At 47.7% G+C, this 15,697-nt stretch overlaps 1 pseudogene; it reads left to right on the top strand.

Annotated features, from left to right (window-relative positions):
- The first annotated feature begins 6,179 nt into the window (after positions 1-6,179).
- On the top strand, positions 6,180-10,120 carry LOC100971453 (protein shisa-5-like; annotated as a pseudogene).
- The last annotated feature ends 5,577 nt before the right edge of the window (positions 10,121-15,697 follow it).

Raw genomic sequence — 15,697 nt, 5'->3', positions numbered from 1 at the left:
GTTACGGCTTGGTGGCGCGCGCCTGTAATCCCAACTACTCCAGAGGCTGAGGTGGGAGAATCGCTTGAGTCCAGGAGGTGGAGTTTGCAGTGAGCTGAGACTGCGCCACTGCACTCCAGCCTGGGCGACAGAGTGAAACTCGTCTCAAAAAAAAAGGGGGGGGGGGGAGGAGAGGTAGTGTTTAAGATCTTTTTTTTTTTTTTTTTAAGTGTTTTGCAGGGAGTAAGAGCTTAGTACCAAGTGGCTCTGGATCCACATACACGTGTCTAGCTCCCCATCCTCTCAACTCCCTTAGTAGAGTAGGTTGCTCTGGGCACTGGGCTCCCACAGTCACCACTGTTCAAACCTCCACTGTAATTCCGTGTGGTACTGCAGCTGTGTGTGAGCCCACAGAGGACAGGAAATTTGTCACACCTCTGTATGCAGAATGGAGACAGAGATAGACTGAAATCACATTATTGCGATGCACATAAATAATGTGCCCAAATAACCTAAAACCTGGGACAAAGATAATTAGACTATTCCGAAGCTAGAAGAAAAGGAGTTGTAAAAGGGATTCCAAGAGATAGGTACCTTAAAGCCTTTAGTGAATTTCATGATTGCCAGTCATTTTTCTGCAAGGTCCAGGGGAAGGGCCTCCTGGGTCCAGCTGATCCACACTTTTCTTTAGGGTGGATTTGGAATAAAGTTCAAAGACATAGAACTTCCCTATAATAAGAAGGATAATTATAGGTGTGGAGGTAAATGCAGTTCCGTACTTACTCTCTCTGTTTTTTGTTTTTTGTTTTTGAGACGGAGTCTCGCTCTATCACCCAGGGGCTGGAGTGCCATGGCACGATCTCTGCTCACCGCAATCTCCGCCTCCTGGGTTCAAGCGATTCTCCTGCCCCAGCCTCCCGAGTAGCTGGGATTACAGGCATGCGCCACCACGCCCAGCTAATTTTGTATTTCTGGTAGAGACGGGGTTTCTCCGTGTTGGTCAGGCTGGTCTCGAACTCCCGATCTCAGGTGATCTGCCCGCCTCGGCCTCCCAAAGTGCTGGGATTACAGGCGTGAGCTACCACGCCTGGCCTTAGGCAATTATTATACTCTCAAACAGCAGATCCGGCCTGGAATCTGCTTTCCTTCCTCAAAGAAGACAAGATCAAAAACAAAATTGTATCAAAGGGCATCTTTTCTACCACTAAAATTGCTAAAAATATTTTCAAACAGCAAAGCTCAGTGCATTTCTGCCTTTGTTCATGCAAAGTGACCGAAGACTGAAGTCTTGGAAGTATAGTGAAGGGGGTTGGGTCATATGCCCTCAGGAGGCCAAGCTGCCTCTTAGGTAGTAGGGGCATTTTAAGCAATCACTCTCTCTCAGGTGATGCAGAACTTAAAGCCTAGCCTTACCTCACAGACAGGGCTGCGGGCTGCATAGCAGTCCTGTGTTGGAATTATATGCTCTGTACTTCAAACCAATTTACTCTCCCCTACACCTTCCTACTTACAGATTATTGCTGTTATTGTCCTACAGACCTTCTTTGATGTCTATTAGATTTAATCATTTTTAAAGCTTTTAAAACTTTTTCAAGGTTTTTTTTGTTTGTTTGTTTTTTTGAGACAGAGTCTCGCTCTGTCACCCTGGCTGGAGTGCAGTGGCGCGATCTCGGCTCACTCCAAGTTCCGCCTCCCAGGTTCACACCATTCTCCTGCCTCAGCCTCCCAAGTAGCTGGGACTACAGGCGCCCACCACCACGCCCGGCTAATTTTTTGTATTTTTAGTAGAGACGGGGTTTCACCGTGTTAGCCAGGATGGTCTTGATCTCCTGATCTTGTGATCCGCCCACCTCGGCCTCCCAAAGTGCTGGTATTACAGGCGTGAGCCACCGCGCCTGGACCTTTTTCAAGGTTTTAACTTTGAATTATTTAAAGACTTTTTTTTTTTTTTTTTTTAAAGAGACAGGGTCTCAATCTGCTGTCCAGGCTGGACTGTAGTGCACTTATAGCTCTCTGCAGCCTCAAACTCATGAGCTAAAGTGGTCCTCCAGCCTCAGCCTCCTAACGTGCTGGGATTACAGGCATGGGCCACCACACTCAGCCCTTTAAAGATATCTTGCTATAACTGTCCAACCCAGTGTCCTCTCAAGAAATACAAACTGAGCACAGTGGTTCATGCCTGTAGTCCTAGCTACTTGGGAGGCTGAGGCTGGAGGATCTCTTTAGCTCAGGAGTTTGAGGCTGCAGAGAGCTATGAGTGCACTACAGTCCAGCCTGGACAGCAGATCGAGGCCCCATCTCTTAAATAAATAAAAATTTTAAAAAAAAAAGAAGAAGAAAGAAAGAAAAAGAAAAACTGGGCCAGGCTTGGTGGCTCACGCCTATAATCTCAGCTTTGGGAGGCCAAGGTGGGAGGATCCATTGAATCTAGAAGTTTGAGACCAGCTTGGGCAACATAGCAAGCTCCCATCTCTACAAAAAATAAAAAATTAGCCAGGTGTAGTGGCATGCACCTGTAGTCCCAGCTACTCAGGAGGCTAAGGCACAGGGTGAGACCCTGTCTCAAAAAAAAAAAAAAAAAAAATGCCAGGCGTGGTGGCTCACGCCTGCAATCCTACCACTTTGGGAGGCTGAGGCGGGCAGATCACCTGAGGTCAGGAGTTCAAGACCAGCCTGGCCAACATGGCAAAACCCCGTCTCTACTAAAAATATTTTAAAAAATTAGCCGGGCATGTTGGCGGGCGCCTGTTATCCCAGCTACTCAGGAGGCTGAGCCAGGAGAATCGCTTGAACCTGGGGGGCGGAGGTTGCAGTGAGCCAAGATCACCCCACTTCACTCCAGCCTGGGCAACAAGAGCAAAACTCTATCTCAAAAAACAAACAAACAAAATGGATCATTTGTCCCATAGAACTTTCCAACCTCTCCCCCTCTACCTCACCCTTTGTGTGTCTACCAGAGTTTTCTTCTTGAACACAGTCCTGTTGTGCCATTTCCCTGCTTGAAAACCTCTGACACCTCCCATGGCATTCAAGGTCATTGCAGACCTAGCGCCTATCCAGTCACGATGGCTCCTATCCTCCACGGTTCCCCACCCATCTTGTGCACTTTGCCCCCTTTTACCACCCCACCCCCAGGCTGCACTTTTTGCTCCTCCACTGGACTTCTCACTATTCTCTGAGCATGCTCAGCATCTCCCCACCTCTGCACCTTTGTTCACCACGTCCCTCCCGGCACCTGTGCTTCCACCTTCTAATCCCTGCATACACACTCACTCAGCCAATGACAGTTAATTTTAATGTGTCAACTTGTCTAGGCCACGGTACCCAGATATTTGGTCAAACATCAGTCTAGACGTCACTGTAAATATATTTTTTATTATTTTTTATTTTTTGAGATGGAATCTCAGTCTGTCGCCCAGGCTGGAGTGCAGTGGTGCAATCTTGGCTCACTGCAACGTCCACCTCCCGTGTTCAAGCGATTCTCCTGCCTCAGTCTCCCGAGTAGCTGGGATTACAGGTGTGCACCACCACACCGGCTAATTTTTTTATTTTTAGTAGAGATGGGGTTTCACCATGTTGGCCAGGCTGGTCTCGAACTCCTGACCTCAGGTGATCCACCCGCCTCAACCTCCCAAAGTGCTGGGATTATAGGCATAAGCCACCGCGCCCAGCCATGTAAAGGTATTTTTTAGATGAGACTGATATTTGAATCAGTAGACTGAATAAAGTGGGTTAGCCTCCATATTGCAGGCAGGCCTCATCCAGTCAGCTGATGGCTTTAAAACACTGAGGTCTCCCTAGGAAGAGGGAATTCTGCCTCCAGACTCCCTTTAGACTCAAGACTGCAACATCAACTTTTCCTTGGGTCTCCAGCCTGCAGCTTGTCCTAAAGATTTTGGACTTGCTAACCCCACTATCATGTAAGCCGATTCATTAAATACATACATACTCTCTCTCTTCTCTCTTTCTGTCTCTCTCTCTTGCTCTCTCTTTCTGTCTCTCTCTCTCTCCATACACACACACACATACCCATGCATCCTATTGGTTCTGTTTCTCTGGAAGACCTTGACTAATACAGTCTTTCCTGCTCTGTGCTCCCGTAACCCTCTTTCTATTTCTATCTTTGCCTGTCTTGTATGATATGTAATCAGACACAGGTCGGGTTTTTTTTGTTTTTTTTTTTGAGACAGTCTCACTCTGTCGCCCAGGCTGGAGTGCAGTGGTGCAATCTTGGTTCGCTGCGACCTTTGCCTGCCGGGTTCAAGCAATTCTCCTGCCTCAGCCACCCGAGTAGCTGGGATTACAGGCGTGCACCACCACACCCGCCTAATTTTTGTATTCTTAGTAGAGATGGGATTTCACCATGTTGGCCAGGCTGGTCTCAAACTCCTGGCCCCTTGTGATCCTCCCGCCTCAGCCTCCCAAAGTGCTGAGATTACAGGCATGAGCCACTGCGCCTGGCCCACAGGTCAGTTTCCTCCACAGCTACACGTCCACTGAGGGCAGACCATTTCTCCTTGTCTGCACATCTCCATGGAGCCTAGTGCCTTTTTTTTTTTTTTTTAAGAGACAGGATCTCACTCTGTCACCCATACCGGAGTTGCAGTGGCATGATCATAGCTCATTTGCAGCCTGGAACTCCTGGACTCAAGTGATTCTCCTGCCTCAGTCTCCTGAGTAGCTAGGACCACAGAGGTGCACCACCGTGACTGGCTAGGTTTTTAAAATTTTTTTTGTAGAAACGGGGTCTCACTATGTTGCCTAGGCTGGTCTTGAACTCCTGGGCTCAAGCGATCCTCCCATCTCGGCCCCTCAAAGTGCTGGGATTATAGGCATGAACCACCTTGCCTGGCCTCTTAAAGGTCCTGCTCCACCAAGAAAGGAGACGGCCCAAAGCACAGGCAGGAGAACTAGGGAAATGGAGAGCTTGAACAGCATCAAGGGAGAAGGAACCAACCCAGAAAGGAAACACATGGCAGGGGTTACCAACGCAGATGTCTCCAGGGCTGGGCAGGTCATGTGGATGGAGGAGGCAGCAGAGAACAGATGAGGGTGGGATGGGGTGATCGGCATGGGTGCCCCATGAAGGGCCAGCCCCTTATTTCCCTATGGGAATATAGGCACAGTGATGCCAGCTTTTTCAAGAGAGGCTGGAAATCCAGATTTTTGTGTGAAATGTCCCAATTTGTAACTGTCGGCAGCTAATTCCGATTATTTCAGTGTACTGTTTGTGTCTAGAAGGCTTCAGGGCTACTGGTACTGTTCTGTTTTTCAGCCGGGTTGATGGGTACATGAGTGTTTGGTTTTCCTGTATTTTTCTTGCCTTATAGAAATATAAATATCAGCTGGGTGTGGTGGCTCACACCTGTAATCCCAGCACTTTGGGAGGCCAAGGTGGGTGGATCACCTGAGGTCAGGAGTTCAAGACCAGCCTGGCCAACATGGTGAAACCTCGTCTCTACTAAAAATCCAAAAATTAGCCACGTGTGGTGGCGCATGCCTGTAATCCCAGCTACTTGGGAGACTGAGGCAGGAGAATTGCTTGAACCCCGGGTTGGGGGCGGAGGTTGCAGTGAGCCGAGATTGCGCCACTGCACTCCAGCATGGGTGAAAGAGCAAAACTCCATCTCAAAAAAAAAAAAAAGAAAAAGAAATATTATAAATATCATCATTTCTTATGTATTCAAAATTAAGTTGAGAACTCTTGAAACCCTTTCTGTGAGTTCAGTTTCGCTGGCAGACCACCCGTTTGCATCCCCGCTGTGCGTTAGTTTGTTGTTTTGCATTGCTTGTTGATTAAATGAGGTTTGTGGCTGTACACCTTCACCTGAATATTAATCAGTTAAGTGTTACTTTGTGCTGAAAATAGAAAAAGTCAGCGATGCTGTTTCTTCTACAAGAATTGTTCTGTGAAAGGAAAAATGTTGCAGCTCACCAACTGCCACCCACTCTTTCCTCTCTGGAATATTTTTGAACCTATCATGTGTTACCTTTCACACAACTTGATATTGAATATAAGAAGAAATATTAATCATTTTGCATAAACCAGAGTCTGACTTCAAACATATACATGATTTTGATAAAGTCTGTATGTGTGTATATGAAGGCACAATTTGCATCTCAGAATCTAAGAGACATCTAAATACTGGCATCAAGGATATATAGCTGTCTTTGGTTCCAAAGTTGTCCAGCATATATTTTGAATGAAGCAACCATGAGTCACTTGCAGCCTGGAACAAGTTACTTCACCATTCTGTGCCTCAATTTCCTCACTTACAAGTTTCTAGGCTGGGTGCGGTGGCTCACACCTGTAATCCCAGCACTTTGGGAGGCTGAGGTGGGAGGATCACTTGAGCCTGGGAGTTCGAGCGGGCAACAAAGTGAGACCTCATCTCTATAAAAAATGATAATAATAAAATAAATAAATAAATAAAATACATTTCTACATATGGGTGATACATTATTTTATCTAGGTGGCAGAAGTAAACCACGGAAGAGGAAAGTACCAAATCAAATCAAATTATTTTACTTATTCAAGAGATGTTTATTGGATAAGTGTGGTGGCTCACGCCTATAATCCCAGCACTTTGGGAGGCTGAGGCAGGTGGATCACCTGAGGCCAGGAGTTTGAGACCAGCCTGGCCAACATGGTGAAACCCCATCTCTACTAAAACTACAAAAAGTATTAGCTGGGTGTGGTGGCATGCACCTGTAATCCCAGGTACTCGGGAGGCTAAGGCAGGGGAATTGCTTGAACCCGGGAGGTGGAGGTGGCAGTGAGCCAAGATTGCGCCACTGCACTCCAGCTTGGGTGACAGAGTAAGACTCCATCTCAAAAAAAAAAAAAAAAAAGATGTTTATTGAACACCATGCTAAGTAAGGGCTCTGGGGAAGACAAAGAAGTTTAGGACATGGCCTCTGCTGTCATGGAATTGGAGACACAAGACACATGCACAAAAAGATTATGACACAACATGAGGCAATATGTAGGGCCAGTCATCTAGACTGTGAGCTCCTCTACGGTGGGGCCTGCATTCTATTCATCTTTGTAAATGTGGAACAAATGAATGAATAGTACCAAAAGCACAGTAGCTGTTCTAAGGAGAAAGATGCCATCAAGGACTCGAGAGTTCATGAAGTGGTCCTTCCTGTGGCTGACATCATCGGGAGATTTGCTTTCCTTTTCTCCAAAAGGAGAGGAAATTGGAACTGAGTGGCCCATGATGGAAAGAGGGGAAGTCTAGGGGAACAGGAAGCCCCTGGGTGAAGGCAGAGGCTAACATGGGGTTCAGAGCGACCGTGGCCGTCGGCCTGACCATCTTTGTGCTGTCTGTCGTCACTATCATCATCTGCTTCACCTGCCCCTGCTGCTCCCTCTACAAGATGTGCCGCTGACCACGTCCAGTTGTGACCACCACCACGCCCACCACTGTGGTGCATGCCCCTTACCCTCAGCCTCCAAGTGTGCCACCTAGCTACCCTGGACTACCAGGGCTACCACCCCATGCCCCCCCCCAGCCAGGAATGCCAGCAGCATCCTACCCAGTGCAGTACCCATCACCTTACCCGGCCCAGCCCATGGGCCCGCCGGCCTACTTCGAGACCCTGGCTGGAGGAGCAGCCACGCCCTACCCCACCAGCCAGCCTCCTTCCAACCCAGGCTACATGGATGCCCCGAAGGCGGCCCCCTGAGCGTGCCCTGGCCTCTCTGGCTGCCACTTGGTCATGTCATGTGTGTGTGAGTGGTGTGCAGGCACGGTTCCTTATGCCCCGTGTGTGCTATGTGTGTCCTGTCTGTATATGTGGCTTCCTCTGATGCCGACTAGGTGGGGAGTGATCCTTGCCAGCAGAGTGGGTTGGGACCAGACTTTGTTATCTTCCTCACCTGAAATTATGCTTCCTAAAATCTCAAGCCAAACTCGAAGAATGGGGTGGTGGGGGCACCCTGGGAGGTGGCCCCTGAGAGGTGGGGGGCTCTCCAGGGCACATCTGGAGTTCTTTTCCAGCTTCCCCTAGGGTGACGGAGTGTGGCCTGTCACACTAGGATGGCGCAGCTTTCTGTGAGTATGATACAGATGTGTCCTGATTTCAGCAGCGTAGCCAGCTGCCACTTGAGGCCATGGCTTGTCCCCAGAGTTGGGGGTACCCTTCGCAGACCCAGAGACATAATGTAGGTAAAGCTTGGGATCTGACCAAATTGGGCTTTGATCCTTTGGGCCGATGTCCCATTGCTCCCTGGAGCCTGTGTCATGCCCATTGGGGGTCAGGCAGCCTCCTGATGCCAGAACACCTCAGGCAGAGCACTACTCATCTGAGAGCTGTCTGCCTGGACTGTTCCTGTCCCTGCATCCTCCCTGGGACCACCTGGAGGACCACATCCACACCCAGCCTAGCTGCCCACAGGGAGCTCTCCTGCCCTTGCTGGCCCTGCCCTTCCCACAGGTGAGCAGGGCGGCCTGTCCACCAGCACACTCAAGCCTCTTCCCTGCAGTGTTTTCATTTTATTTTAGCCAAACATTTTGCCTATTTTCTGTTTTTGTTTTTGTTTTTGTTTTTGAGACAGAGTCGCTGTGTTGCCCAGGCTGGAGTGCAGTGGCATGATCTCGGCTCACCGCAACCTCTGCCTCCCAGGTTCAAGTGATCCTCCTGCCTCAGCCCCCCTAGTAGCTGGGATTACAGGCATGTGCCACCATGCCCGGCTAATTTTTTTTTTTAGTAGAGATGGGGTTTTGCCATGATGGCCAAGCTGGTCTCGAACTCCTGACCTCAGGTGATCCACCCACCTTGGCCTCCCAAAGTGGTGGGATTACAGGCACGTTTTCTGTTTTAAAACATGATAGTTGATGTGAGACTGAAACCCCTGGGTTGTGGAGGGAAATTGGCCCGGAGGAGAGGAATAACCTGGCTAATGTGAGAGTTCCTGCTTCCCCTGACACCGGCTTCATGGAATATGCAACTCCTGTACCCCAGTCCAATGTGTTCTGGCAGCAGGGACACCTGGGCCAAGGGGCTGTCTGGACCAAAGGTGGGGTGTGGGGCCCTGGATGGCAGCTCTGGCCCAGACATCAATACCTCGGTGTTCCCCGTCCCTCTGTTACTGTTTCACCAGAGCTGTCTCATGGAGGGAAAATTGACAAGACAAGGTCCTGATTAGAGATGGGGCTGGAAAGCATTCTCAGGTTTTGAGGCTCAAGTATTTACTGCAATGAAAATGTAAGGGCCGGGCGCGGTGTCTCATGCCTGTAATCCCAGCACTTTGGGAGGCCAAGGCAGGAGGATCACCTGAGGTCAGGAGTTCGAGACCAGCCTGACCAACATGGTGAAACCCCATCTCTACTAAAAATACAAAAATTAGCCAGACGTGGTGGCAGGCGCCTGTAATTCCAGCTACTAGAGAGGCTGAGGAAGGAGAATTGCTTGAACCTCGGAGTTGGAGGTTGCAGTGAGCTGAGATCACACCATTGCACTCCAGCCTGAACAACAAGAGCAAAACTCCATCTCAAAAAAAAAAAAAATTAGTATGAGTGCGGTGGCTCACGCCTGTAACCCCTGTCTCTAACTAAAAACACCAAAATTAGCCGGCCGGCCATGGTGGTGTGCACCTGTAGTCCTAGCTACTGGGGAGGCTGCAGCAGGAGAATCGCTTGAACCCAAGAGGCAGAGGTTGCAATGCTGGATATTGTACCACTGCACTCCAGCCTGGGCTACAGAGTGAGACTCCAACTCAAAACAAACAAACAAAGAAGAAAAGAAAAAAGAAAGAAAGAAAGAAAGAAATGTAATCAGTCCTATATAAGCAAGATCAGGCCTTACACTTCAAAAAATTCTTGGTGGAGAACTGCAACCTGAAACCAATGGTTCAATCCCCTTCTTGCTGCTGGATCCCTTCGTTCCTCCCAAATGTGTCATCAGACACACTTTTCTAGTTACCTGGGCAGAGAGGATCCTTCTCTACTTGGAATATAGGCCACTGGATAATAAATCTTATCTTGCCTTCCTCGAAGAGTCAGTGCAAAAATGAGGCAGCTTGTCATGTGAGGCAAGTCCTTTAAGCTTCTCAGATGAACGTTGCTATATTAGGACCGAGGACTGTTATGCAATAAGACCTATCTACACCTTTCCTTGATGCCTGAGCTTCACAGCAAAGACCACTTGTTGAACTAACAGTTGTCATTGTATTTTTGAAAAATTATCATTTATAGGGGTGAATCCGCCATAAATTTCACAAGATCTCAGTTTGGATATTAGCCATTTTGGCATTTTGGAAAAGAATCTTGCAGAAAATGAACCAGTGGTAATCATGATGAAAATAATGGCTGGAAATGTTTTTATAGAATATACTATAACCTGTATATAGCAAGAATAATACTAAGATTTCAACTGGTTTGTAACTGACAAGCAAGGAGTGGCCTTCGCCACTTCCCTGGCCAGAGCATGTGCTCTGCCTTGAGGTCCCACAGCCTGCTTTCCATCCCTTACCACACTTCCACGGAAGGCATGTGCTCAGAAGTCTCTGTCCCGGCCAGGTGCCATGGCTCACACCTGTAATCCCACCACTTTGGGAGGCCAAGTCAGGTGGATCACCTGAGGTCAGGAGTTTGAGACCAGCCTGGCCAACATGGTGAAACCCCATCTCTACTAAAAATACAAAAATTAGCCAGGCGTGGTGGTGGGGGCCTGTAGTTCCAGCTACACGGGAGGCTGAGGCAGGAGAATCACTTGAACCTGGGAGGTGGAGGTTGCAGTGAGCTGAAATTGTGCCACTGCACTCTATCTGTGTGACAGAGTGAGACTCTATCTCAAAAAAAAAAAAAAAGTCTCTGTCTCCACTAGACTGTGAACACTTAAAGGCAACTGTATTTTATTCATTTTCAGATCACTAGCACCTGGGACTGAACCTGGAACATAGTAGGTACTCAATAAACATTGACTGAATGGGTAGATGAAATTTGTACATGCCCTTACTTGGCATGGATGACAGGGCAGGCCAGGAGATGATAATAATTATTATTATTTTGGTAATTTTCATTTTTATTATTTTGACACAGGGTCTCGCTGTCACTCCAGGCTGGAGTGCAGTGGCATGATCCCAGCTCACTGCAGCCTCCAACTCCTGGCCTCAAGCGATCCTTCCACCCCACCCTCCCAAGTAGCTGGGACCACAGGCACATGCTACCATAGATGGCTAATTTTTTGTGTGTGTGTATTTTTTGTAGAGACGGGGTTTCGCCATGTTGCCCAAACTGGCCTGGAACTCCTGGACTCAAGCAATCTACCTGCCTCGGTCTCCCAAAGTGCTGAGATTACAGGCCTGAGCCACTGAACCCGGCCTGAGATCATTATTATTTTTTAACCTTTAAGGAGAAACCACATCAAAATTAAAAATTACTCTGCCAAAGACCCTGTTAAGAGGATGAAAAGACAAAGACTGGGAGAAAATATTTGCAAATCACATATCTGACAAAGGACTAGCATCTGGAGTATATAAAGAACTCGCAAAACTTATCAGTAATATTAGCCAGGCATGGTGGTGCATGCCTGTAATCCCAGCTACTTGGGAAACTGAGGCAGGAGAATGGCGTGAACCCAGGAGGCAGAGGTTGCAGTGAGCTGAGATCGCACCATTGCACTCCAGCCTGGGCAACAAGAGCAAAACTCCGTCTCAGAAAAAAAAAAAAAAAAAAAAGAAAAGAAAAACTTATTGGTAATAAACAGTCCAATTAGAAAAAGGGCAAAAGACATAAACAGATATTTCCCTGAAGAGGATATACAGATGGCAATTAAGCATGTGAAAAGATGCTCACTGTCATTAGTCATTAGGGAAGTGCAAATTAAAACCACAATGAATCTCTATCACCACACACCTATCAGAATGGCAAAAATAAAAAATAGTGACATCAAATGCTGGAGACGCAGAGAAACTGGATCACTTGTAGATTGCTGGTGGGAACGTAAAATGGTACAATCATTCTGGAAATAGTTTGGCAGTTTATTTATTTATTTATTTTTTAATTTATTTTTGAGATGGAGTCTCGCTCTGCTGCCCAGGCTGGAGTGCAGTGGCATGATCTTGGTTCACCACAACCTCTGCCTCCCAGGTTCAAGTAATTCCCCTGCCTCAGCCTCCCTAGTAGCTGAAATTACAGGCTTGTGCCACCACACCTGGCTAATTTTTGTATTTTTAATACAGACAGGGTTTCGCCATGTTGGCCAGGCTGGTCTCGAACTCCTGACCTCAAGGTCTCGAACTCCTGACCTCGGCCTCCAAAAGTGCTGGGATTACAGGCATGAGCCACTGCACCGGGCCTATTTATGTACCTATCTATCTATCTATCTATCTACTACCGTGTTGCCCAGGCTGCTCTTGAAGTCCTGGCCTAAAGCCATCCTTCTGCCTCAGCCTCCCAAAATACTGGGATTACAAGCGTGAGCCATGGCAGTTCCTTTTAAAACTAAAAACGGATTTACCATACAACCCCGCACTTGCATTTTTGGCCATTTATACCAGAGAAATGAAAGCTTATTTTTATACAGAAACTTCTACACAAATGCTCACAGCAGCTTTGTGATAGCCAAAGCCTAGAAACTATCCAAACGTTGCTCAATGGATGAATGGTTAACCAAACTCTGATACAGCCATACCATGGAATACTACTCAGCAGTGAAAAAGAAATGAGCTATTGATACGAACAGCAATATGGACGGATCCCCAGGGAATTATGTTGAGTGGAAAAAAAACCAGCCTCAAAAGGGTACATGTCACATGATTCCATTTATATCACATTCATTGAATAACATAATTCTAGAGATGGAGAACAGTTTAGTGTGGCCTGGGATTAGGGATGGGGGAGGAGGAGGGGAGTGGATGTGGCTATGAAGGGACAGCCCAAGGGAGCTTTGTGGTGATGGTAGAGTTAAGCATCTTGATGTGGTGCAACCTACATGTGATAAAATTGCATAGGGACACACACACACACACACACGAATGAGCTCCTGTAAAACTGGCAAAATCTGAATAAGTTCTGTGGATTGTACCAATGGCAATTTCCTGGTTTTGATTTTGTACTATAGTTATGCAACTTCCTGTGAATTTATAATTATTTTGAAATTAAATAGTTTAAAAAAGAAACTAGTCAGTATTTCTGACTTCCAACTTTGTTTTTTCTTTATGCACACTGTCTTTTTTTTTTTTTTTGAGACGGAGTCTCACTGTGTTGTCCAGGCTGGAGTGCAATGGCTTAATCTCAGCTCACTGCAACCTCTGCCTCCTGGGTTCAAGCAATTCTCCTGCCTCAGCCTCCCGAGTAGCTGGGATTATAGGCACCCACCAGCACGCCCAGCTAATTTTTGTATTTTTAGTAGAGACAGGGTTTCACCATGTTGGCCAGGCTGGTCTTGAACTCCTGACCTCAAGCGATCCACCCATCTCGGTCTCCCAAAGTGCTGGGATTACAGGGGTGAGCCACCGCGCCCAGCCCACACTGTGTCTCTCTCTCTCTTTTTTTTTTTTTTTTGAGACGGAGTTTCACTCTTGTTGCCCAGGCTGGAGTGCAATGGCACAATCTCAGCTCACTGCAACCTCGGCCTCCTGGGTTCAAGCAATTCTCCTGCTTCAGCCTCCTGAGTAGCTGGGATTACAGGCGTGCACCACCACGCCCAGCTAATTTTGTATTTTTAGTAGAGAAGAGGTTTCTCTATGTTGGTCAGGCTGGTCTCGAACTCCCGACCTCAGGTGATCCACCCGCCTCAGCCTCCCAAAGTGCTGGGATTACAGGCATGAGCCACCGCGCCTGGCCACACTGCCTCTTTTAAAACTGTTTCTTACATCATGATGTGTGAGAACTTCGCAGCCATTAAAATATATGTAGAGCTTCAAATGTGCCTTTAAAGTTTGAATCTTTTGTGATTGTTTCATGGTGGTAATACTGGGAGCGTATTTCTTTTAAAGGCCCAATACAGGTTCCTTCCCCTTCCTTCCTGGGCATGGAAATCATCATTGCCTTCCTCCTTGGTAAAACTCTTCTGACAAATGTTGGAGTAAAGTGTTTTCTTTTTCTGTTTCTTTTTCTTTTTCTTTTTCTTTTCTTTTCTTTTCTTTTTTTTAAGTCTAGTCAAGTGAAGCAGTGGGAGTGGAGAAGGAACAAAGAAATCTGTAAGTAGTTGTGATCAACTAGTTGTAAACACCACTGCAGTCAGACCAGCCAGGGGTGAAGTGTTTTCTGAGGATCCTGGAAGATTAATATAGTGTCTAGAAACATAAACCAGTTGGCATTGTACATGCTAGAACATTCTTTTTTCTTGTTGTTGTCGTTGAGACAAGTCTTGCTCGTCACCCAGGCTGGAGTGCAGTGGTGCAATCATAGCTCCCTGCAGCCTCAACCTCCTGGGCTCAAGCGATCCTCCTGCCTCAGCCTCCAGAGTAGCTGGGACTACAGGCGTGAGCCACTGCACCCATGCTAGAGTATCCTTTTTACTGTTTTCCCCAAAGTTTTATTGGCCAATTATGCTCTTTCATTCACCTACCTTTAATAGCAGGAAAGCCTCCTTACTTGGTAGTTAATTAATGATCACAAGCTCCTTGTATGCTTGCTTTCTTTTTTTTTTTTCTTTGAGACAGAGTCTTGCTCTATTGTCCAGGCTGGAGTGCAGTGGTGCAATCTCCAGATGCAATCACTGCAACCTCTACCTCCCTAGTTCAAGCGATTCTCCTGCCTCAGCCTCCCTAGTAGCTGGGACCACAGGTGTGCACCACCACGCTCAGCTAATTTTTGTTGTTGTTGTTGTTCTTGTTTTTGAGACAGAGCTTCACTCTGTTGCCCAGGCTGGAGTGCAGTGGCGTGAGCTTGGCTCACTGCAACCTCTGCCTCCCGGGTTCAAGCAATTCTCCTGCCTCAGCCTCCCGAGCAGCTGGGACTACAGGCACGCACCACCACGCCCAACTAATTTTTGTATTTTTAGTGGAGATGGGGTTTCACCATATTGGCCAGGCTGGTCTCGAACTCCTGACCTGGTGATCCTCCTGCCTTGGCCTCCCAAAGTGCTGGGATTACAGGCGTGAGCCACCTCGCCTGGCCTAATTTTTTTTTTTTTTTTTTTTGTATTTTTAGTAGAGACGGGGTTGCACTATATTGGCCAGGCTGGTCTCGAACTGGTGACCTCAGGTGATCCGCCCACCTCGGCCTCCCAAAGTGCTGGGATTACAGGCGTGAGCTACCAAGCCCGGCCCTTGTATTATTTCTTGACCTCATCACAAGGACAAGTGATGAAGATTCTCCCAGGTCCTCCAATCTGAGGTGACCCTCTACTGGGTTGGCTGGGGAAGCTGAGAGAAAAGAAAGGCAAGTCCCGTTGGGGGAACTGTTTCTCCAGAAAGACCTGGGAGAGAGCGGCGTGGGGGTGGAATCAGGGCCTTCCTTGTTCTGTGGACCGGCCCCACCTCGGCTCCTGCTTTCCCTGTTGCCATTATTGCCTCTGGCCCCACAGCCCAGTGCTGCTGGGGAAGGACTGGAATGAGGTGATCCGTTTCTCGCGCTGCTGCCCGCTGGCTTCTCTGGCTGTCACAGATGGACTCCCAGTCAACTTTGTCAATTCTGAGTTCCTCCCTGTGGGAGGCCCCTGGGCAGCACTGACAAGAGAGTTTATGCCATACAGGAATTTGCACAAAGCCTCAGAAAACCAAAGGATTTGTCGCATCCTGTGAGACTAAGCCAGTCAAAGA

Source organism: Pan paniscus, chromosome X, assembly GCF_029289425.2.
Source record: "Pan paniscus chromosome X, NHGRI_mPanPan1-v2.0_pri, whole genome shotgun sequence".
NCBI lineage: Eukaryota > Metazoa > Chordata > Mammalia > Primates > Hominidae > Pan > Pan paniscus.
This window is presented reverse-complemented; position numbering and strand designations above follow the sequence as displayed.